Source organism: Lepidochelys kempii, chromosome 2 (assembly GCF_965140265.1).
Source record: "Lepidochelys kempii isolate rLepKem1 chromosome 2, rLepKem1.hap2, whole genome shotgun sequence".
Classification (NCBI taxonomy): domain Eukaryota; kingdom Metazoa; phylum Chordata; order Testudines; family Cheloniidae; genus Lepidochelys; species Lepidochelys kempii.
The window spans coordinates 164,089,987-164,116,385 of record NC_133257.1 but is presented as its reverse complement, the minus strand read 5'-3'; positions in this window follow the sequence as shown (position 1 = coordinate 164,116,385).

Here is a 26,399-nt window from a genome sequence, read left to right as displayed (position 1 = left end):
TTAACCAGGAGAGAGAAGGGCAAGAGGAGAGTGGTTAGGAATACCATTGACTAACATGAAAAAATGAATTATTAAACTCCAAATGACAGATGAGGTGGCAGAGGCTCAATGTGGGACAGAGCGGAGGCGGGGGGGGGGAAGCAGCAGCAAGAGGAGGGAGCCCATTGCCACTTCATGAGGCGATAGTCCACAACATGGAAGCCCTTTGTTATGGTGGTAGGGCAGCCAAATGTGGCTGTATACCACCACCGTGAAGTGCCACGTACACGGACGGAGGGAGTCTTGGAGCCAAGCGGTAGCAGGTGACCAAGCTGTTTGCCTGAGTAGATAAAAGAGGGAGGAGCTGCAGGTTCACACCACAGGAACAAGGGGGAGCACAGAGCCACAGCCCAGGAAAGGGCTTCTATAATGAAACCACTGTACTGAAATGGAATCTTTCAACATCAAGTCAAAACAAAATGGAAAACTCAGAACAAAACAAAATTTTAAAGTTGGGACAAAGCAAAATAGTAAAGTCAAAATGAAATAAAATACTCATTTAGGATTTTCTTCATAAAATCATCAAAATTAAAATATCTCCACAAAAATGTTTCAATTTCAACAAGTGGGTAAGTTCCAACAAAAATCCTATTTGTCAAAATTTCTGATACCTCTAATTATTTGAATATTGAATAATTTGCATGTGAGTTGGGATCAATTGTTATAACATCCTGTGGACAATATATTGATGCATCATCAATAGAATAGATATTTTGTTTTAACCAGACCTCAAAACCAAAGCACCCACCTAAAATGCCCTTGGTCTCTTTGCAATACTCACAAGCCACACTAACACAAAATCAGATAAACTTCCCCTATGTTACCATCATCACAGGTTTGATAAAAGTCAGTGGGAATCTTTCCATGGAAATCAGTCAGCATTGCATTGGAGCTATATCCAGCTAGCCCTTAGATGAGTGTGCATGCATGCAATACTTCTCAACAATGGGAGCTGGATGTGTCCATCTGGGTCCATCCTACATGTGCATCTAAAGCCAGATAAAATATAGAATGTGTGAAATTACACACACACACTATATATATATATAATATATATAAACCTTTCTGCCCATCAGAGTTGGAAGCAACGAGGGCCGGGTTCAGTATCTAGTGGTTCCGTTCCAATAACGGAATGCAAAACAGGCTCGAGCCCCCACCCAGTGACCTGGGACAAATACATACCACCACCCTGGGCGCCTCTAAGAGGCAATACTTCCCCTCTCGCAAGCACAGAGTCTGAGTGTAGCAAAAGCCTTTTAATAACAGAGAGAAACAATGTGGCATTATGTTGGGGAAACACCACCAACAGGATTCAGAATACATACAATGAGCAAAAACCCACCTCAAGTAAATTGGTCCATGTCCTTTCCCTTTGGTTCTTGAGTCAAGCAACCCAAAAGTCACCCAAAGTCCACCAACCCCAAAGTCCAGTAACCCAAAAGTCTATCTCTGTCCTTGGTGACTCCAGAGTTCAAAAAGTTCATCTGCAGAGTTTTAACCCCCCCCAGCCTGTGTGGAAATGGGGAGGAGAGTAAAGGAGCACCTTACATGCTCTAATGGCCAACTGCCCCACCTCTCCATGGGTTTCTGCTGCAGCCTTCACCACCAGCTGCTCCTCTCCACCAGCTGCTCCTCTCCAGTAGTCATCTAGCAAGCCGCTCCACCAGCTGCTCCTCCCCAGTAGCCATCCTGTAAGCTGCTCACTAATATATCTTCAGGCCCCATACTACTTAGCACAGTACTCAGTGATTTCAGCTCCTAGCAGGGGAGCCCCAGTACTGGCACACCATTAGCCCAAAGTGAAGTCAGCTCTGCAATCTGTAACCAGACTCCTAATGGAATCAAAATTAGCTCTGCTATTACACAGTGGAGAAGGCACAGTTAGCATTTAGGGCCCTCAGAAGGGGCCCATACCACAAAGAACAAATGCCTGTCCCCAGCCTCTCTCCCTTCACTGAGTTTTGGAACCCATGCCCCTTGCCTAGCGAGTGCTACTTAGTTGATGGCGAGTCCCTCCATCATAACAAAAAGCCAAGTGCATTTCCACTGTCCTTGATTCACATAATCAGGATAACACCACTTTATTCTTCCTGCCCCAATAACAGAGAAACTGGGGATCCCACCGCAGCCAAAGTGACCATCTAGGTGGGATGGGTGTGCCTATGCAAATGAGATCAGCCCCTGAAGTTCTTTTCCGCAACCAGCCACAACTCACCACCAGATGTCAGGGTAGAGCTCATCCTGACTCTGCTTACATATACATATATATAAGCCTACATTTTCAAAATCTACTAGTGATCTGAATGCCTCCCTTTGAGTACCTTGAACCTGAAACAGCTTAAATAAGCATGGTTTCTCAGTGGTTAGCACTTTGTAAGAGAGTCAGGCATTTTTCAACTTAGTTAATCAAATTCACTAGTCACTTCTGAAGATTCAGCCCACTATTCAGTGAAGTGGAGATGAATGTGTAACTTGCAAATGAAAGAAGGAATAGAGCTCATTGAGACGGTCCCTCAATAAAGGAAAACAATTATATTATGCTGCTACCCAGTTGGTACTCCATTTAAACTCTTCCAGGAGTTGGTACTTTGTCTGGGAACAAATATTCTACAGAAATAAGTAAAACAAACTTAGCAACATGGTGACAGATCATAGAATATCAAGGTTGGAAGGGACCTCAGGAGGTCATCTAGTCCAACCCCCTGCTCAAAGCAGGACCAATCCCCAATTTTTGCCCCAGATCCCTAAATGGCCCCCTCAAGGATTAAACTCGCAACCCTGGATTTAGCAGGCCAGTGCTCAAACCACTATCTCTGAGCTCTCTCTTTGTCTATTGCATGATGTCAAAACAGCTGTTAAAGCAAACTAACAACAGCTCAATGTAAAATAAAGCTTTTTACCAGGGGCAGTAATCGGAAGACTATTTTGAAATTCAGCATACGTAACAAGTTATCTCAAAAAGATTTCTGCAGATATATTTTAGTTAGACTCCTGTTATTGATACAGATTGAAGAAATAAAACTAACACTGCACAAGAGATATAGTCCTAATCATCATAATAACTAGACAATACATGGCCTTCTAAATAGAAGAGCGGGCATGTGTATGACCAGTGATGTGCAATTTGAAAATAATTATCCATGCACAGTGTTAAGTACTTGTGTGTACATGCACACATGCACAAAAAACACAGCAACTTGGGGAAAATGTTTGAGTCCATAATTTTACAATACTATCATATGCCAAAAAAAAAGGTCATGAGTATAGAAAGACGACATCTGTTTAGTTTCTCCACTGAAACTACTGACAATAACATTATTTTGTTCTGAACACAGAAATGGTGTTTATAATTTTTTATATTAGCATCTTTGTTGGAGTCAGTCTGAGGTTATTCAGACATATCTTGTATTTGTCCCTCGTAGTTTGGTACATTTCTACAAATTTAAGTCTATTATTATATTAACACAGTATTCTATATTTTACATATGAGGACACTGATACCTTTAACAAATATTGTAACCTCACAGCAACCTTGTGGTGCATAATGTTATTTAATATAATGGGGCACAAAGAGGTTTAAGCTCAATTTTTAAGAAATGTCCTCTAATTTTGGGTGCCTGACTTTTTGGTTGCCCAAAGCTAATACTATGTCAAACTGGATAACTCAAAATAGAAGGACCCAAAATTAATACGCCTTTTTTAAAAATTTTGGCGTAGTTGACTTAACCAAATTCACATACAAAGAGAGGCCAGATCCAGTAATTTAGCATGGCTCCATGGACTTAAATGGAGCCAAGCCGATTTGCATCAGCTGAGGATCTGGCCCATAGTCTCTGGCAGAGTTAGAAGTAGAAATCAAGACTGCTGATTCTCATTATACCATTTGGGATATCTGCTTTCACACAGATCCCTATCAGCAAGAATTATTTTGGAAAAGTTCTATGGCCTGTGTTATATGGAGGTCAGACTAGATGATCACAATGGTCCTTTCTGGCCTTAGAATCTATGAAAGTACAAGGACAAAAAAAGTGCAATTCAGAAATCTAGCTTTAAAAATAGTAAGGCAATGGTTGGGAAATAGAAATCTCTTACCTCTCAAAAACAACTGAAGGATGTTATCACTAGCACTGGATGTGATGAACTCAGCAGACTTTCATACACCTGCAAACATGCGGGGTCATTGATCCATGAATACAGCTTGATAGTTTATGGCTCATACCACTAACAACGTAAATAAAATTCCAGTTTCCCTCTAAGCTATTTGCTAAGAATTTTTTTTAAACAATAGATGTTTACAGAAGTAGTGTCAACGCAAAATCAACTTCCATAAAATGACACTGTTGGAGTTGATACAGCATTACCCTAACACAGTCCAGTTTATGAGAATGCAAGATATTACATTAGTTCTTCTCTCTTAAAGAAAAGGTTTTAAAGACTGCACAGGACTCATTGGCTGGATTGACTTGATGCCCACTGGCATCTACCAGTCAAGATATTAGTCTCAATCAGGTATTAAGAAGTCGAGAGCTAGTCAACTGCTGTTGGTGAGGCAAGAAAAATGAATTTTCTTTCCATAGACCAAGATCTGATATAGTACATGGCTAAGGATGTAATGAAGGCTTTAGAGCCTCCATTGAGCTATTTGTACAATGGACTTGATGACATAGAAGATGGCCTGTCTGGGGCACCTTGGTCAAGATTCTACAAATTGGGAAGGCATACCCTGAATGAAAAGATGTGCAAAGCACTTAAACAAAATAAAAGATCAGAAAGCCAGTCTAAAGCCAAAGTGAAGAGAAAGGTGAAGATTACAGATAAGAAAAATGGCCAAATGTATAGCCAAGAGGAAAGTGGAAAAGGTCAAGCATAACAGACCCAAAAACCAGTCTACATCCAAGAACAAAAATTACTTCACCACACATTGAGCAATGGGGGCTGTTGTCTGGCTTGTAGGAAAAGGTGTGAGGCCCATTTAAGGGCTAGATAGACTGCTGAGTGAGAGAATGACTTGCTGTGGTGGCTTCAGACCAGGTCAGTGTGCAGATACTGACCCATCACCATACCCTAGTGACCAGAAGAGAAGGGAAACTATTCAGGGCCACACCGGTGCAGGAAAAGCTTTATTTTGCCTGGACCAGGCAGAGCAGCACCCACCCATGGAAATAATTAAATACCAGATTTTGTCATGCTCTGGTGTGGGCATTAACCTAGTCACTCCATTCTCAGGGGGCTGGGAATGAACATTTTCCCCTCACTGCCAGATAGGCCAAGGTGAGATGGGAGGGTTGGGGCAAACATGAAATGGGGGTTAGGCTATGTCACAACTCATGAAGTAAGCATGGGGTGGATGTTCAGTGCAGCTATTCCATAAGAAAGGGACACAGTAATCAGATAAAATGGATTGGGGAAGGATTTAAAGGAAGGGTTCTTTAAAAGATCAGAAATAGGAGGGTTTGGGGCTCCTATGGAAGGGAGCCAACCCCTCCCCATCTTTTATAGCCTCCCCTTCTTTCCCCCCCCCCATTATCTTAATTTGAGGGGAAGGGTGGTAAGGTCCCAGCAGTGGGATGGCTGGGGGCCAGGATGGGTAAACAGACAGGGTTGACGGCAGCTTCCCCACATATATGTAAATGATTAAGGAATTATCTGAACTAGACACTTATCTCTCAGGTACTTCCTGACATTTAGGAATAAAGTTGCCGTCTAATTAAACCACATCCAGTGTCTCCTGTCCTTCTGGAATAGCCAGACAATGTAAAAGGACAAGCCAAAAGCAGAAAGGAAGAAAGAAAGAAGCTGAATAGAGAGTGAGATGAATATAAAACAAAATAATCCTTTTAGGAGAAGGAGAGTTCCAGGTCATCTACTCTGCCCTCAATATAAAGTTAATAATTGCTCTTTGGATTTTTCAATATTAATTGATGTTGTCAGGTGAGCACTTCAAAAGTGTAAATGGTCATGATTTGGGAAAGATATTTCTGATAGTAAAAGGGACATGTGCTGGAAAGAAATGTACAAAGTGACAACACGGTAGGTCCCGCCTAATATACCCAGCGGTAGTGCTTATTCTTGTGCATCATTTGGGTTAGTACTAGAGCTGGGGGAAATATTTAAAAAAATTCAGAAAAAAAAGTTGCTGTTTTTAAGCCACCTGACAGAGCTAATCAGTTCAGCAGCTTTTAATGAAAAGTCCTCACAGTTTTTGTTGCCAGTTTTTAGTTATTACTGCTATTAATAAGCAGTTGCTCCTGTTGCAACCACGTATGCCACCAAGGCGCTTTGCTGCACTACACCACCACCTATGCAAGCAGTCTTTTAACCTATTGTCGTATTGGGTTGGGATTCTCCCTTCTTGGGATTCTCCCACTCATGTAGCCAGAGGCTCTTTTGTAGGAAACATCAGTATTCAGATAAAACCAGGTTTGTAACCTGCTGGTTTAATTAAAGAAAGAAAGCTAGTTAACCATTAGCTAAACAATGAAATATGTTTCCATGCAAGCTCGATTTGCATCTTCAAAATTTAAGCCTCTCATTCTTGTGCTCACCTGACCCCTTAGCTGACAATGCTGCTGCGGTGGGTGAGGTAATATCTTTCATTGGACAGTTGGCGAGAGACAAGCTTTTGAGCCACACAGAGCTCTTTCTGAAGTTGATCCAATAAAAAAAATATTACCTCACCCACCTTGTCTTTCCAATATCCTAGGACTGACATGGCTACCGCTGCACTGCATACAATGCTTGCCACAACATTCTGCCTCCTGTACTGAATTCCCCAGCTTGATTTATGGTTTGCAATTTAATTTATTGTTGTTGGTTATAAGATTCAATATCTGCATAATTCATTTCCAGAGTTATCTATACCCTGGAGGTCATTCTGACATTTTTAGTATTTGTTTTACAGTAGCACCTACAGGCCTCAGGTCAGATTGGGATTCTAACCTCTGAGAGAAAGTCCTTGCTCTGAAAAGCTTAAAATCCAAAAGGATAAGAGACAGAGGCACAAAGAGATAAAGTGGCTTCACACAGCAGCTTAAGGACAGAACTAGAAAGAGACCCCTGGTCTCCTTAACTACCAGTCCAGAGCCCTAGCCACTAGACTATGTTATCTAACATCAACACAAGCTTTGCAATTAGATCTTCATGTTGAGTAAGACCATGTGGAGAGCATTAATGAGCTACTACTGCATCACCCATTCTGACTCCCATGAGGATAGTTTAGGTGTGATATTTATGGATGAAACTTGATAAATATTATTATTTACACAGGAATTTTTTCTCTGATAATCATACTACTGCAGATTTCAGATGGGCAGATCAGGTACTAAACTAAGGACCACCATACAAATACCTGACAATTGGAGGGAGACGACAGGATATTTCCTCCCTCACATTTTCTGTCCCCTACCTAGGGTTGCCACCTTTGAAGTACAGAGAAACTGACCACTGGCCACCTCTCAACCCCCACCACCAACAAAAAGGGTCCTAGTGGCAACAATAGATAGTTATTATTAAATTAGACAACCATTTTACACATACATTCCACACACGTATTTTTATTTTATAGTTGTTCTTATCTTAATCTAACACAGCACCACAGTTCAGACCACCAGGTATATGAATTGTAGAGCACTGGTCACCTCGGTCACCATAAAAATTACTCAGACTCTCTTTTTTTAGTGTCCACTCCATATAATTTATTTGAGTCACTTATCCAACACCTGGATAGTGCCATGTAACCATTCTAGCCCCTATGACCCTATTATCTTCAGCCCTTGTTCATTATGGCCCTAGGAGGAAAGGAACTCCATTCCTTCCTTCCTTCATTGGGAGATCCTTCAGTTTGAACTCAGCTAGCCCTGCACCCCTCCCCTGCTAACACTTTCTTTTTATCAAAATAGTCAGCTGATGGGCCAGTTAGTTCCTTAACTCACCCAGCCTCCCTCCCTGATTAACAAATTCCTCAATTAGGGGTTGCTGGGGAAACTAATTGAGAGAACAGTGATCAGAGTGCTGAGCCTTCTATTAGGCCTCAGCACTCTGTCACAAGCACTTTAATGTGTCCCAAGTGAAAAACAAACAAACAATCAGAAATGTCATTTTAAATCTTTTAACAAGCAAGGCAGTGCAAAAATTGGGCAAGCTGCTTAAGATCCATTCAGGGGCAACCCTGCCCTTACTTCTCAATCCTAAATATTAAATACTAAACTGATTGGCTCAAGGTGGCACAATAAAACCTGGGGTCAATTTTCTTCTCTGCCACAGATATCACAAGTCCCAGGTTTTTACCCTAACCACTGGATCATCCCTTTACTGTAGCTGGAAGAAAAAGCAATACAAATACATTTTGTCATTAAAGCAAACTGCTGTGACTCTCAACACTCACAAGGAGCAGATCTGCTCACAAAGATGGCACCTCTTTTTACAGTCACTTTTCAGAGTAGAATCACACTTTAAAATCATCATTACAGTGAAAGCCATTTAAGGGTAAACATTTACTAAAAAATGCCATACAGTGAATGCTGATAGCCATGTTCCCTCTAATGTTTTCCATTCCATGTGTGGAATGAATTTTGTTATGTGCACCATATTGAGGTAATGTGCGGATGTGCGCCACCAGTAGAAACAAAAAACCTAGATATAATATATATTTGTAAAAAGTTACTGTCAAGGTTCCTTCCCCACTCTGAACTCTAGGGTACAGATGTGGGGACCTGCATGAAAGACCCCCTAAGCTTATTCTTTCCAGCTTAGGTTAAAAACTTCCTCAAGGTACAAACTTTGCCTTGTCCTTGAACCCTATGCTGCCACCACCAAGCGTGTTAAACAAAGAACAGGGAAAGAGCCCACTTGGAGACGTATTCCCCACAAAATATCCCCACAAGCCCTACACTCCCTTTCCTGGGGAAGGCTTGATAAAAATCCTCACCAATGTGCACAGGTGAACACAGACCCAAACCCTTGGACCTTAAGAACAATGAAAAAACAACCAGGTTCTTAAAAGAAGAATTTTAATTAAAGAAAAAGTAAAAGACTCACCTCTGTAAAATCAGGATGGTAAATACCTTACAGGGTAATCAGATTCAAAACATAGAGAATCCCTCTAGGCAAAACCTTAAGTTACAAAAAGACACAAAAACAGGAATATACATTCCATTCAGTACAGTCTATTTGACCAGCCATTAAACAAAAGGAAATCTAACACATTTCTAACTAGATTACTTCCTAACGTTTTAAAGGAGTTCTGAGCTGCATTCCTGATCTGTTCCTGGCAAAAGCATCACACAGACAGACACCCTTTGTCTCTCCCCCCCCCATCTCCAGCTTTGAAAGTATCTTGTCTCCTCATTGGTCATTTTGGGTCAGGTGCCAGCAAGGTTATCTTAGCTTTTTAACCCTTTACAGGTGAAAGGGTTTTGCCTCTGGCCAGGAGGCATTTTATCGCACTGTATACAGAAGGGTGGGTACCCTTTCCTTTATATTTATGACAGTTACCATAGGGATAATTACTCCAGCCAGGACAGGTTAAGCATTTTAGAACTCACTACTCAAAGAATTAAATTCAAGCGTAAGAGAAGTAAAAATTATAAAATATATAGACCAGTCAAAAAACTAAAACAAACCACTTTGAAAGAAGTATCAAGTAACAACAACAATAATACAAGTATGTATTGGGAGGTGAGTGTGAAAGACAATGAGAGAGAGAGAGAGAGAGAGAGAGAGACAGGAGCTGCACCGTTAAGTACTTTTAAGTAGATTGGCACTCAGTAGTCTGAAGCCTGATTGTTCACACACAGTAACAGCTGCCAGCAAGCTCCCTCCGTCCTGAGCCCTGTCATACCCCCCCACACACACTCTGTGGAGATGGGGTACAGGGGAGAGGGACACCCTGACATCAGCACCCTTTTCCCCCCACTCCAGTGTGCACAGCAAGCAGGAGGCTCCTGGGAGCAGCTAGCCAGGGGCTCCAAGGCAGAGGGCAGGAGCAGCGCAGCAGTGAGATGGAGGGACACCTGAAGTGCACTACACTTGATAGCCTTCTGGGTGGCCGCTGGCCGTGCAACTTAGAGGGAACTTAGGCTGATTGATAGCTTTTATTCCTTACAGCACAGAGTAGGGGTAAATTGTAGCCACTGTGCAACTGCCTGATTAAAAATATTGTCTTTTAAATGATGGCCACTCTAAGTCATTCTTCATTTTACTGCTTAAGATACAGATGTAAGTGAAATTGATTAAAGCAAAACTCCCTGTTATAATGTAAATGAAGACCTAAGATGTAGTGCATACTGTTGTATGCACTTTTATTATGCTATGTTATTAATGAGTTTACCATAATGTTTGCTTTTTTGGGAAAACTGAACCGGCTCCTAAATGGCATCACTCAAATTCTAAGAAATGTTATTGATCCAGACCAATGTTTCATGCTATTGAACTGCATTTGTGCTTTATATAATTAAAGCTCCTTTAGATGCTGGACACATCTTCAAAGCCAATATAATTTACTTTCTAAATGAGTATTGATTTGATAATTTGTTTACTTAAGCAAAGCGATGTAAACAATTTTACAGGCAGTGTAATCCTTTTTGTGCCGCCAAGAGAGACTGAACTGGATAAACACCAAACAGCTCAGCATGTAGGTTTGACTGGAGATCTCGAGTTAAGAAAGTTACCCAATCTATACCTGGTCAGGAATTTTCCAACAAAAAGTTTTTTTCTTTGGATAATACTGATTTGTTGAAATTGAAGTATTGTATTGAAACGTTCTTTTTTTCAAACAAACTTTGGCCAAAACACATTCAAGGATCTGACATTCAGGGAACTTGCCTGGTTTCCTGTCAGCTCACATGCTGGGTAGACACATTTTCCAGGGTCCGTGGCAAAATGAAAAATTTCTGAATTTCCTTTCGGTGGGAAATTTTGAATGTCAAGTTTTTGTTCCAAGTTATAGAATCACAGGGCTGGAAGGGACCTCAAGAGGTCTTCTAGTCCAGTCCCCTGCACTCAAGGCAGGACTAAATATTATTTAGATCATCCCTGATAAATGATTGTCTAACCTCTTCTTTAAAATCTCCAATGACAGAAATTCCACAACCTCTCCAGGCAATTTATTCCAGTGCTTAATCACCCTCACACTTAAGATGATTTTCCTACAGTCCAACCTAAACAGCCTTTGCTGCAATTTAAGTCCACTGCATTTTGTCTTACCCTCAGAAGTTAAAGAGAACAATTTTTTGCCCTCCTCCTTGTAATCTTTTATGCCCCCCCCAGTCTTCTCTTCTCCAGTTTTTTAAAGACAATCGTCCCTCATAGGTCATGTTTTCTAGACCTTTAATCATGTTTGTTGCTCTTCTCTGGACTTTCTCCAGATCCTTCCCAAAGTGTGGTGCCCAGAACAGAACACAATACTCCAGTTGAGGCCTAATCAGCATGGAGTAGAGCAGAAGAATTACTTCTTGTGTCTCGCTTACAACATTCCTGCTAATACATCCCAGAATTATGTTTGCTTTTTTTTTTTAAACACACACAGTGTTACACCGTTGAGTCATATGTAGCTTGTGATCCACTATGACCCCCAGATCTCTTTCCACAGTACTCCTTCCTTAGGCAGTTATTTCCCATTTTGTATGTGTGCAACTGATTGCATTTTTCCTTATTGAATTTAATCCTATTTACTTCAGACCATTTCTCCAGTTTGTCCGGATCATTTTGAGTTTTAATCCTGTCCTCCAAAGTACTTGTTAAGCCCTCTCAGCTTGGTGTCATCCACAAACTTTATAAGTGTACTCTCTATGCCATTATCTAAATCATTGATGAATATATGGAACAGAACGCGAACTAGACCTGATCCCTGCAGGACCCCATGTGATATTGCCTTCCACCTTGTCTTTGAACCACTGATAACTACTCTTTGGGAACAGTTTTCCAACCAGTTATGCAGCCTTGTTACAGTAACTCCCTCTAGGTCATATTTCCCTAGTTTATGAGAATGAAAACTTCTAAAATGTTGGAATTTTCCAAACAGCAAGATTCAGAAAATAGAACTTTCAGGTATCTGCAAATTAGTTGTGGGATAATCACAAAACCCAGTGGTGTACCATGACATTTTTAGTCAGGCATGCAATTTTACAGTTGCATACAAAATGGCACAGATACAGCAAGTGCTCAGGCAGGCAATGCATGCATTGTGTACACACATGGCACACCACTGACAAAACTACATTTGGGTGAATTTTGCCTCTCTCCAATCTGTGACTGACTCTCCAATTCATGTAGGTTTGACGTTCCCTTAAATTAGAAGTAAAAACTAATTCAATCTAAAGACTATATATAGAGTGGGATTTTCAGAAGTGCTCAGTATATCACCTAACTTTTTTCTCATTGGAGTAAATGATAAAACTCCCTTTAAGTTGAAAACTCAAAACATATAGCTTAGTCTTCCTGGATTACTGTTTGTGATATCAAGGAAAAGTAGCCACATACTGTCAGGACAATTACTGCAGTATGTAGTTGAATGTATTTCTCCATTTTGGCTTGGTCTATACAATATTTTATATGGTGATCTATTTCTGTAAAAAGTCAAAAAATTAGATCCTATGCTGATTGGACACTCCATTGTTTATGACAATGGGCTTGTACAGACTGTAAATCAGCTCAGATTTTTGCTGACATTGCTTTATTTTACAGTACCTAAAGTGCACATTTAGAGCCAAATTGTGCCCTGACTTACTGGACGGTAAAAAAAAGAGAAAGGAAATGTCTATCCCTAAACTGTTTTGAAAGATTAAAATTCCATAATGCTTTAGGTTCATTAACCAAAACTTATTCAGCATATCACAGTAGCCGGTCTCACTAATTCTCATGGTACTACAAGAACAATATTTGCATAAAAATGAACAATTCCAGGATATCTTATGTCAAAAAAAGCTATCAAAAGGTTTATTTTCAATGTCAAATGACCATCATAGCTCTCTCCCTTTATTCAGCAGGTACATTTGTGGAAGGACATTTGTGATTTAGGCTCTTATCTGCAAACATTCACATGCATGCCTAATGTTATTCACATGAATAGGCCCATATTGAAGTAAATGGGACTGTTCACATGCATGAAGATAAGCATGCGTGAGAGTCTTTGCAGCATTGGAGCTTTAGGGACATCTATCCCACTCCATGGCTTTCCATGGGTGAAACGCAGTGCATACATTGACCCCCCACACACACACTAACACAAGAGATTCATGTGGAAACAGGCACACACAAATCTGTGTATCTAATTTGCAAACTCAAATGCCAGAGCAGGACATTGCACGGGCAATGATTCCCACTCTATTGACTAGTTACATGTCTAACTGGCCAATTGCAAATGCAATTACAAAGCAATACAAAAGCAAATTATGTGTTTAAAAATGTGCATAAATGCATTTATGCATGTGTTTGAGAGTACAATTTTGAAATGTCAGTCCTTAATTTCATTCTTACAGCATGATAGAATAGAGTAAGGTATTTCATTTAGGGTTAGTGCCATGGAACAACTGGGAATGCTATTTGCTCATTTCTAACAGTAATTCATTACACATGAGGGAACAAGTATGATTATTAATTTGGCAGTTGAAGAACATGCACCATGTGTTCATCTCCCAACAGTGTTGTGTTCATTGCCATCAGCAGCTGAAGATATAACGGTAGAAGATTTTTGAATCAAAGTATGTAGCATCTCTTTGGTTAAAACTCTATTTACTGGAGGAGACTTTTTCAGGCCAAAGTTATAGTCAAAATGTACATTGCTCACTATGACTTGTTCTATTGTCTGTATGATGACAAAGGAGAGAAAATCCAGGACCATACTCAGTTACACCATTGGTAAAGTACACCAAGAGGTAGGTGTGTGCTGTGCAGTCACAAGTGTTGAACATTGTATTGGCAAAATGTTACATGTTACTTTTCTTGTATGCAAAGGCTCTATAGTGAAGTAGGCTAAGAACAGGACTAGAACTAACAGATCTTGAAATGTTTCTGTCAATGAATACCATGTACTTATATAACAGTTTTCAAATATTATTCAGTTAGGTACAGGTAGGTGTTATCTCCATTCTACATATCAGAGAACTAACAATATGAGAAGTCCAAGGTACATAGCAGGTCATTATCAGCAGCATGATTAAAACCCAGATCTTCTGCTTTCCATGTGGATGCTTAATCCACTATCCCACAATATCTGTGACTGTTTAATGATCTGCAAAATGTGGTTAGTAAATATTTACATATCAGCAGTTGTGGACGCTTCCAATCCGTTAGATTTCATTTCCTTAATTTCCACACATGATTAAACTGAGAAATATAAACTAGATGTCCAAAGTAACAAGAAGTCAGCATCAGAACTGGGGTATTTTTGCACCCTATCTTGTAAGTAATCCTCTAGATCACTACAATTCCCAGACCAGTCGCTTAGAGGCAGCTTTGCAAAAATATTTAGGAGCCTAAAAAAAAGCAGATAGCCACAATGATATTTTCAAAAGATCCTAAACAAATTAGGCACCTAACTCCTATTGAAATCAGTGCAAGTTATGAACCCAACTTCTTTAGGCACTTCGCAAAATCCCACTAGGTGCCTATCTGCATCACTCATTACCTAAATACTTTTGAAGATCTGGCCCTTATTTACTCTCTTTGACCCTCAGTTCCGGAGCTGCCAGTACAATTGCATTTGCACTCACAAATGAGGTAGCTAGTTGTCATAAATATAAAGGGAAGGGTAAACACCTTTAAAATCCCTCCTGGCCAGAGGAAAACCCCTGTAAAGGGTTAAGAAGTTAGGATAACCTTGCTGGCACCTGACCACAATGACCAATGAGGAGACAAGATACTTTCTTGTATTTCAAGCTGGAGGGGGGAAAAACAAAGGGTCTGGGTCTGTCTGTGTGATGCTTTTGCTGGGAACAGGACAGGAATGGAGTCTTAGAATTTAGTAAGTAATCTAGCTAGATATGCGTTAGATTAGGATTTCTTTAAATGGCTGAGAAAATAAGCTGTGCTGAATGGAATGGATATTCCTGTTTTTGTGTTTTTTTGTAACTTAAGGTTTTGCCTGGAGGGATTCTCTATGTTTTGAATCTAATTACGCTGTAAGGTATTTACCATCCTGATTTTACAGGGGTGATTCTTTTTTACTTTTTCTTTAATTAAAATTCTTCTAAGAAACTGGTTGTTTATTCATTGTTCTTAAGATCCAAGGGTTTGGGTCTGTGGTCACCTATGCAAATTGGTGAGGATTTTTATCAAACCTTTCCCAGAAAAAATGGGGTAAGATTTGGGAGGATTTTGGGGGGAAAGATGTTTCCAAACGGCTCTTTCCCAATAAAAAAACCCGGTTAGACGTTTGGTGGTGGCAGCAAAAGTCCAAGGGCAAAAGGTAAAATAGTTTGAACCTTGGGGAAGTTTTAATTTAAGCTGGTAAAAGTAAGCTTAGGAGGTTTTCATGCAGGTCCCCACATCTGTACCCTAGAGTTCAGAGTGGGGAAGGAATCTTGACACTAGTCTTACCTCATTTGCAGGTACCACTGCAGTTACATGGGCAACAAAGATTTTTGAGCAGCCAAAAACTAAGCGATTCAAAAATTCTAACATTTATTGTATCCTCAGCTTTTGAAAGCCAGGTTATGAATACCTGTCATAACAGTACCACAAAAGCCCTCCATATAAACTATATTATTCCTTTGCCACTTAATGAGCTTGCTAGACTATACAGTGCATCCATAATAACATTAAACACTATAAATCAAATCTTAAGATGTTATGAACATCTATGAGCATTTGAAATTCCCATTAGATTCCATGGGAGCTTCAGATGCCAAGCACCTGTCAAGATTTGGCCAGGTGCAGGGGAGAGCTTGAGGACTACTCCCTGAGTAGCCAATATTATCTCATGACAAAATTATTTTCCTACATTTGTTTAGAATTCAAGCAACTGTATTTCAGAAATTTACAATATCCAGTTTTAAATGGTATCTTCAGAGCTTGGTGATGCGCATTGACCTTGTCACAATTTGGCATGCAAGAACAGAAGCATTAGATCTAATGTGACAACACTCCATTACTTCTATACTCTGAGCACTTGACAAGCAGCTGCAGGAAGAGCTCAGGAACCATTTTCATCCAAATCCAAATGCCAGCAAAGGAACAATACTACTATTTAAACAGAACTTAAACATTTCAAATTCACAGAGCAACTTCATAAAAATGAATCATGGCTATTACCACCCCTAAGGGAGTTTAATAGGCTTGGATTGTTTTTTTTTCCCCTGGGATGAAGAAAAAATCAAAATAGAGATTTCTCTCCATCAGACACACAGAGAAATTGTTTTTTGACCCTTAATAATGATTCTGACAGCTATTTAATGTCAGTGACTGGGAGAGGTGCACTGGAAACTTATTGAAAATGTTTGACAAGTGAACTTTGTTTTTGTTGAATTTTTTGGTGGTATCAGAGGGTTATGAGAAGAGGGTGGGTACACAAGAGTACAATTTTTTGCACTTGATATTAGCTTATAAAATGGGCAGGGCTGGGAAGCGCATTGATTGGCTTATAGGGAATGTGACTGGAGATCTTAATAAAACCAAAAGTACCAGCTTAAAAAGGGAGGAAACAGGCTTTAGAGCTGGGATGGCCTAACAAAGGGATCTTATGGCAGAGGAAGAGAAGATGTAGGCTTCCAGCAACCCCGAACATGCAACGTTGAGAGCAGCCAAACCTGAGCTTTATTTTCTTAGTGTTCATTTATCTGTAATGAAACGAAGTGAGTTTAACTTTATGCAGGATGCCTTAGATCAGTGGGAAAGCCACCTGCTCACAAGGAGATTGGCTGTGCTGGTGGTTAAGACACAAGAGCAGGAGAGAGAAAGCAGAGGGTTCTGCTCCTGGCACTGATACATACTCACAGTGCAGCTTTAGCAAGTCACTTCAGGTAAAATTTGCAAAAGCACTTAAATGACTTAGGTACTCAAGTCCCACTTTCAAAACCTATATATGCATGTAGGAGCCTCAGTCTCATGAAAAGTCAACAGGACTTAGGCTCCTAACTGCATAACTCACTTTTCAAAATGGGCCTGAGGCGTCCAAGCCACTTGGGGCTTGTCTATACAGCAATTTAGTGTGAGGAAAGCTAGCATGTAAGTCTACAGCACTGTAGCCTGGTGCACATTAAGTCTCCATGTGAACCCTGATGCCAAGGGGTTGGAAGTTTGTTGACATCATTGTGTACGCAGGATACCACCAGACATTAAATTAACCATAAATACCTTAATATAATTTGGCCTTTGGATTTAATAAATACAGTTGCTCTAAACATGTCTGAAAGCTTAAGGAATAAGCAATTACTACACCTACAGTAACAGTCATAAACATTTGATCAGAATACTCACAAAAGAATCAATTCTAGGTATAACCCTCTCATCTTGACTTGCTCCAGCATGGTCAGATAGGATCTGACAAATACCCCTAGCAAGCGTGGTTCTTTTATACTGTGCTTCATACAAGCGAGGTCATATTAACTGTTACTGTTTTACCGGTTTAGATTGATCCCTTTCTTACACATACCATAATTGTAAGATAACACTGATTTGTGAAAGGTTATTACCAGTTTATCACAACTTTGTTTTGATACTAGAACCAGTTTGTTACCGTCTAATCAGCCATGTTCCAAGCTTAGCATCTTCCCAAAGCTCGTCTTGCTAGATGATGCTACATTTCTTCTAGCTTTTGAACCTATTATTTTCAAGGCCTTATTACATTTGCTATTAACTTGACAGTGGACAAGCTGCTTTTGTAGTGCTGCAACATGGGGTGTGTAGGTAAGGGAGAAGTGTAGAAAGCCCTCTGAAGTTTGAATGCTTGCAGTCACCAACACTTCATGCTTTGAGAAATGTCAAAGGAAAAACTCTACATTGCTGCTCCAATCTGGCCACCATAGCCTGCAGTCCTTCAAAAATGACTTCTGTTTTATTACAATATTTCACTTTCACATGAGAAACTACTTTGCAAGCATCCAAACAAGTAAATGTCAGCAGACAAACCATTTCAGAAGCACTGTTAAGTATGACGATCAAGCCGGGGGAGATATTGGTGGGTTGGGGTGAGGGGAGGGAAGAAGGGAATTAGTACAGAATTTAAGGCCTACATTTTCAAAATTGACTAGGGATTTTAGGTGCACAACCTGAAACACCTTAAAGTGGCCTGATTTTCAGAGGGTGAATGCTCAGCACTTTAACTTTCAAGGTTACTCTTAGGATATAGATATTTAGGCCTGTCTGCAAAGGCCTGTACTTTAAGAATTTAGGTGTATTCTTATCACTTGGCTAGTTAGAGGTATAAAAGAAAGAATCAAAATCACTGACTGCCAGTGTAAGGTCCTTCTCTTACTGTGACAGTCTGAGGCCCTGTTCTTAGGCTAAGGCCTTTGGCTAAGTGACAGAGGCAGCCATAAGTTGGGAAGCGATCAGTCACATCCTCACATTCCAAAGTAGTCACACTGAAAGAAGGTACTATTGAAAGAAGGTGTATTAGGAATACAGTCCTGTCCTGATAGTGCCTATCACCAGAAAAAGGGAAGTGCCTAGAAGATGTAAAAGGAAATTGAGGTTGATAGTTTTCTGTCTGCTAAGAACTCACTTATCAATAGACACAACTGGGAAACTCTTATGTCTTTATAGATGTAGTTGTGAAATCCTCACTTCTGTATTGTTTTGTCATTATAGTTCCCACTTCGCTATTGTTTATTGGCATGGTCTCTGTCTGGTTCTGTGATTGTTTCTGTCTGCTGTATAATTAATTTTGCTGGGTGTAAACTAATTAAGGTGGTGGGATATAATTGGTTAGCTAATCACATTACAATATGTTAGGATTGGTTAGCTAAATTTCAGTAGAATGATTGGTTAAGGTATAGCTAAGAATATTACTATATAAATTAGGGGCAAACAGGAAGTAAGTTGGGATTCGAAAATAAGGAAAAAGGAACTTGTATTTAAGCTTGCTGGAAGTTCACCCCAATAAACATCGAATTGTTTGCACCTTTGGACTTTGGGTATTGTTGCTCTCTGTTCATGTGAAAAGGACCAGGGAAGTGGGAGAGTGAAGGAATAAGCTCTCTAACAGTTACAACATGTAATTAGGCTAGGAAACTCATTGTCCTGGGATGGCATTGTGGGCAACATCATAGCAAGATCCAAAGACAGACTGGATGTTTATATGGATAAAAAGAATATCCAGAGTTATAATCATTAATGCTAACGAGTATTGGAAGGGAGATAAAACTTCATGTTTCAGGGCTAAAACAGAATCCAGGTATAAGAGGTCAGGATGAGACAGTCAAGGGAGGGAAATTACCTCACATATCCCTGTCATGTGGTTTCTTGACCCTTCTTCTGAAGCATCTGGTATTGGACACCGTCAGAGAAAGGATACTGGACCAGATGCACCACAGATGAGCAATAGACTATGACTCAAATTGGGCACCTAAATCCCTAATCACTTTTGAAAATGTAGGGCGTAATCTCTTGGGGGGAAAAGTAGCAGTTTAGAGAGAGTTTAGCAAAACGTGCATCACTCAAAATCACTAGTTACTGTTAAAAATTGAGGCCTAACTTGGTTTTGCTGCTAAAGACTCTAGCACAGTGGCTCTCAACCTTTGCAGACTACTGTACCCATTTCAGGAGTCTGATTTGTCTTGCGTACCCGCACTTAACAATACAAAAGTGTCACAACACGCTATTACTGAAAATTGCTTATGTTCTCATTTTTACAATATAAATATTGTACTTCCATTTCAGTGTATAGTACAGTAAAAGTTGTGTTATCCGGTATGTTGGAGGAACGGGGACTGCCAGTTAGCCAAAAATTCCGATTGACTAAGAGTTATATTTACCAGTGGAGGGAGGGAATTTAGGTGTGGGAGGGGGCTCTGGGCAGGGGGTTGGGGCATGGGAGGGGTTTTGGGGTGCCAGATCTGGGCAACGCTCTCCTCAAGAGTCTCCCTGCAAGCAGTGAGATGTCCATGTTGCTCTTAGGAAGAGGCGTGGCCTCTTGTCCCCAGCCAATGGGAGCCGCGGAGCAATGCACAGAGCCCCCGTGGCCAATCCTCCACCTAGGAGAAGCAGAGACATGTCACTTCTTGTAGGGAGCCGCCTGAGGTGAGCACTGCCTGGATCCAGCACCCCAAAATGCTGGTTTCTAGAGTTTTCTGGTTGATAAAGTGCCAGATAACACAGCTTTTACTCTATATAGAGCAGTACAAACAAATAATTGTATGAAATTTTAGTTTGTACTGACTTTGCTACTGCTTCTTATGTAGCCTGTTGTAAAACTAGGCAAATACTTAGATGAGTTGATGTATCCCTGGAAGACCTCTGCATACTCCCAAGGGTATGTGTACCCCTGGTTGAGAACTTCTGCTCTAGGAGATTTTTTTTAGGCTCATTTTAAATAGTACAGAACAACTTACATATTTATGTGAATGCACTACTGTTTAATTTTATTGTATGTTTTATATTACTGAATTAAAAGTATGGAACTCACTTGGCATTTACGGCTTTTAAAAACAATTTACTCCAAACTTTTTTCTTTCATTATATTTTTAAATAATATTTGCATGGAGCTATTGTTTAAACCCAACAAGACACTTCAATGTGTGAGTCATGGGGTAATCACTCATAATGTGTGCATATAATGGTACTTGACCTTGTGGCCTTGTACCTCATAAGAAATAAGATGTGCATTACATTGTAGCATAATTCACACCTTGTCATATCTATGGAGGATTGAGACTGAATTTAAATACATTATAGTATTGGGCAAGAGAATGACAGGTGAAATATGACTGGATGAAAATACATAATGAGAACAATGATTTGGTATTGTCTCATCTGTTGGTGGGCTAGTGACATTTTGGATTGCAGAGGGTGTAGGGGAAAGGAGAGAAATGAGAAGGGTTAGACGGAGTGAGGAAAGAAATTGGAATGTCGAACAGTTCCCAGGTGAACAGTATTTTTTTAGTGAAAACACAAAAATACAGGTGTTAAAAATAACCATCACTTAAAACGCACACAGTACAATTCTCTTGCTGACTGTGTATTACAAACAATACCTGAAAAATACCACCGAGAAACTAGAATCTCTACTCCCTTTACATCGTCTAAGCATCATTATAAATTGATTTTACCCACACATCCTTTTCAAATGTCTTTTCATAAACATAACTAACAGGAAGTACCCTGGGTGGAAAGCAAATGGAGCCTTCGCTTTACCTCCTCCTTTTGGCCCAGAGAATGGTCATCCTGTTATGTGTTTCCCATTTTGACAGAAAAGCAAGGGGATAGTCAGATCATACTAAACTGCAGGATGTATGTCAGTATGCTGACAGTGAGGGGACAAAAATACAAAAAACACCTGGAGATAATATGAATCAGGATGCATATTGTGACATAGTTTGCAAAGACTGCTACTTACAAGTGACTGGATTAGTAATAGTCTTTTACCTCTAGTTTATAGTTCTTATACCGTGCTTATGGGCATGATATAAGAACCTAGATAGGTTGAATTTTTATGTGATGGCTGTCCACTGACATTTTTTTTAATTAATCTGACAGGCCATGTCTACACTAGTGTCAGCATGTAGAGTAAGGCCTTGGCTACACTTGCATTAAATCAGCCCCAGGCACCCTAACTCTTGAGGTGTCCACACTGGCAAGGCACTCAGAGCGCCTGGACTCTGCAGCTGGAGCACCCCTAGTAATCCACCTCCATGAGAAGCATAGAGCTTGCTGCACTCTGGCTAGAGCGCTGGGGTGTCAGTGTGAACGACATTACTGCATTGTGATTGGCCTCCGGAAATGTTCCAGAATCTCTTGAAGTCAAGTGGCCACTCTTGTCATTGTTTTGAACTCAGCTGCAGGCATGGGGGATATCCCCTTCCAAAGCTCAGTTTCTGACAGCTGGCACGCTTATCTGCTCTGGGACAAAGCAAACCATTACTGTGGGATGCTGCTGCTGCAGCAGCAAGCATTTGTGCATGGGGGAAGGGAGGGCGCTAATGTCAGGGTTTCCCCCTGCTGCTGTCTGAATTTACAAGACAGCATGCTGACACTCTCTGCCCCCAAAAACACATTCTCTCCCCCCACATACACACAACACACTCCCTGTCACACCCCATCCCCACCCCCTCATTTGAAAAGCACACTGCAGCCATTTGCATACTGGGATAGCTACCACAATGCACTGCTCCCTGTGGCATTGCAAGAGCTGCTAATGTGGCCCCACCACTGCGCTTGCAGCTGACAGTGTAAACGCACAGCAGTGCTTTCCCTGTTGCTGTCTCCGAGGGCTGGTTTAACTTCCAGCACTCTACATCTGCAAGTGTAGCCATGCCCTAAGTCTAACTACCCGCTACAGTGAAAAGTGGTCTGCATCCATGCTGTGGTGGGTAGCTATATATGGCTGGGAATGGCTCCAGCAGAAGGCAGGCAGCAGGGAAAGGGTCTGACAACAGGACACTAGATTGCTGAAAATAGAGGTGTAAACACCGAAGGCATTGCTTGGGTGTGTAGATAGCCCTGTAGGGTACATATTATAAGGTTCTGGTATGTCTTTACTCTACTTGCTTAAGTAGTATCTCACAAGCGACACTGCTAATATTTATACCCTTGCTAGGGAGGCATGTAGTGTATGTACTCTGCACGCCACCAGAAGGATAGACATCTCTGTCCATTTTCTAATGAGCAAATGTCCACATCACTAAGCCACCACTACAGAGCAACCTTATTAGGAATTTGAGCAGAGAGCAAAGGCTGAATTGCTCTTTCAACCCTAAAGAATGACCCCTCCAGCACAGAGCTGGTGGTTTACAAAAAATCAAGTCAATGACTTTCAAGAGGCTAATGATTTTTGATGCCTCAATTATGGGGGCTCAATTCTTGACTCCTTATAGTCGTGAGATTTTCAGAAAGTGAGGACTCACCACTTTCTGAAAATCAGGACCCTTTAAGATGTCTCTATTTGTCACTGTTTTCACTAGTCCTAGTCCGTAGGGCTTTCTGTGGAAAATTTCTACTTTGTTGTTGAAAACTTGAAACAGAAAACCTCAGTTTACAGCCCAAACCCAACTTTTCAGGTTTTGTTGATTTTTTAAAAATATATCAGGAATTTCACACAAAACTTTTTGCATCTGCCAAAAAAAATTTCTGGCCAATAAATAAATAGAAAATGGTTAGCCTGCCCGAGCCAGAAAGTTCAGATAATGTACTAACAGCATGCATAGTAGCCAGGTGCATAAAATTAAATTATTTGCCACTGATTCTTTTGTTACATTTCCAGGAATAAAGAGGGAAAACCAAATAGGTAGAAATAGCTGGGACGACAAGAAGGCTGGGTGTGGAAGGGTTCTTCATTCTTGCTGAAAAAAAATGACACAGTGTAGCCTATTATATTGCTATACTAAAAATCTTTATGGAAAGTGCCCCTAGAATCTTGGGGATTTCAGAAGAATTTGGTTTGTTTTTCCTTCATATGCCAGTTGGAATTTTAGTGGTTAAGGGAGTTCCTGGCAACCTCCATAACAAGTGTGTTCGAATCATCCAGCGGCATTAGTTATAGTCTTGAAGTTTATGGTAAAATACATGGATTCAAACTGCACTTTAAATTTGCTTATTCCAATAGACCACTAGAACTTCATCTAAATAAATTCTGCCAACCTCTGGCTCTCCCCCCCCCCACCCCGATTATAGCACAAAATGGCCTGATTCAAAGCAATTCAGTCTAGTACCATAATCAGGAACTTTTCAGCTGTCTCCCTTGGAAATGCTACTCTCTCAAAATCCAAATCAAGCAGACTATAATTCCCCTCCTTACTAACTCATCATGCTACTTCGTAGTCTAAGACCTCATCAGAAATCATTAAACTGTGACAACAGACAGTAATTACAATAATCCAGGACAGGATTAAGCAGCAATATTGGGGAAGTGTGTAGATAGCAGAGGACTGCATTTTTTCATGGTGCTTTTATGTATATTCTCAAATCACTACTTAATGTTTTTATATCATATGCTTATTCTGGTGTCATAGTTTAGTGATTTCAGATGATGCCAGGATGAACATTAGGATAACAGTATTGGGTATAAATTGTGGAGAAGATTTTCAAACTACATCAACCTGTCCATACCATGCTCATACAATCTCACATCAGCTAGATGTTCTGAGTAAAAATACATCAGAAAATACCAGAAGAGATCTAAATAAAATTCATCTTATTTACATAAAAAACAGTGTCATGGACATATTTATATTTGTTTATAATGTGTATATAATTGTTTTCCCCAAAAATCTTGCAAGATTTGCTTCTGCTCACTCCCCTCACAACCTATTACTGAACTTTTGTAATATTTTACTCAATTATTCTTTTAAATACATTTATGATTCTAAAAAATTGTAAGAAATGATTTCCTAATCTGTTGTCTTATTTAGATTTTCTTTCCCCTCCTCAACCAACTGTATAGTTCTACCCCTGAAAACAGATTTAGATGTAATCCCGTTTACAAACCTTTTAGTAATCTCTTTCTGTGACTTTACTGTCACATGATACAACCAACATAATACACTGAACAGAATAAACTCAAATCAAACTCATTTGAGATTTAAATGCTTCAACATCTGCTGAAGGCAAAGTTCAGAGTGTACAGTCTATGCTAATATTCCAGATACATATTGTGTTGATTAGCTTCATCCATCTTCCAATCAGGGAACAGAAATACTATCACATGACTTACATAATCAGAAAACTAACCAACAAGGTGTACAAATTTAAAGTTCAAATAACTATTTACAACTAGGGCTGGCTGGAAAACAAGAATCCCATTTGATGAAAAAAATTGAAGTTCGGGATTTGTTTTCATTCCAATGTGGAAAAAAAGACAGATTTTGAATTCTTTTTGTGCACAAAAACTTGAGATTTAGAGTGCCCCCGGAATTGCCAGTAGTATAGAGTCAATCTCTCTCAGTCTTTCCTGTTGGAGCGGTTCCATTTTGTATAAGTAATCAAATCCTCATTAGGCCAAAATGAACTACTGTGAATAAAATATATTTCTGTTCACTAACCGTTTTAAAAAAAAGAAAAAAGGGGAGCAATTTGTTGAATAAGTTATTCACTTCAAACTATTTATTAGGCTCACTGAAAGACATGACAGCCAATAACAACATGACTGAATAGCCTATGCAACTGAGGGCAGAATTTGGTTTGTAATAGTTAATAGAAAGTTTGAAATTCCCACACAGTGTGCTTCTCTAGTCTTGTCATATAGCCACTGGTATAGTCTGATAACTTGAATAAAAGTTCTAGTTTTTCCTGAGACAAATGCACAATTCATATTGAGTGATGTCCCAAATTAGGCTTTGTGAAATTACCCATGAAAGGAAGGCTATGCACGTTCGTAAGTGTTTTGCAGGATCAGATACTTATATTTCAAGGTGTAGCGAAGCAAGGACTCACTGGTGCAGTGCCTCCTGCTGATCATCCTGGGAATTAGCTCTTCCAGCCCAGAGCACCCTCTGCAGGCTGGTGTCTCACCTGCCGCTGGCCCCCCGTGTCCCTCCCAGGCTCCGGTGCCCCTCTACATCAGGGTTCTGCCCCCAGCAGTAACCCACAATCTGGGTCTCCCCACTCAGGGAAACCCCCAACCCTCTATCTCCACCTTGCCTCAGTGGCTACTTCCAGTCACCCTCTAGCCTCCGCTCACTGGGGCAGCCTTTAAACCACTCATCATCAGCAAGGGGGTTGGACCAGCTGCCTCTGCCTATTCCCTGGCTATACCTCTGTAGCCCCAGTACCTTTCCTGGCCTTTAGCAGGGCCTGCAGCCTGGGGATTTTCCAGGCTGGAGCTCCCCAGCGCCTCTGGCCTTCCCCAGCCCTGTTCCACTCTAGGTACGCTGCTCAGCTCCCACAGGCATATCCTTCTCTCTCTACAACTAGAGAGAGACTATCTGAGCGCCTAGCTCACAGCCCTTTTATAGGGCCAGCTGTGGCCTGGTTGGGGCATGGCCCCAGCTGTTGCTGCTTCCCCAATCAGCCTAACTTTTTCTCTCAGCCCCAGCCCTCTCCAAGGGCTGGCTTTTAATCCCTTCTGAGCCGTAGTGGGGTGACCGCCCCGCAACACAAGGGCTTGATCCAAAACCCACTGAAGATCATCGAAAGACATACATTGACTTCAATGGGCTTTGGATCAGGACTAACCACGGCATTGATAGAGACAAGGTGGATGAGGTAATATCTTTATTGGACCAACTTCTACTGGTGAAAGAAACAAGCTTGTGAGATCCACGGGGCTCTTC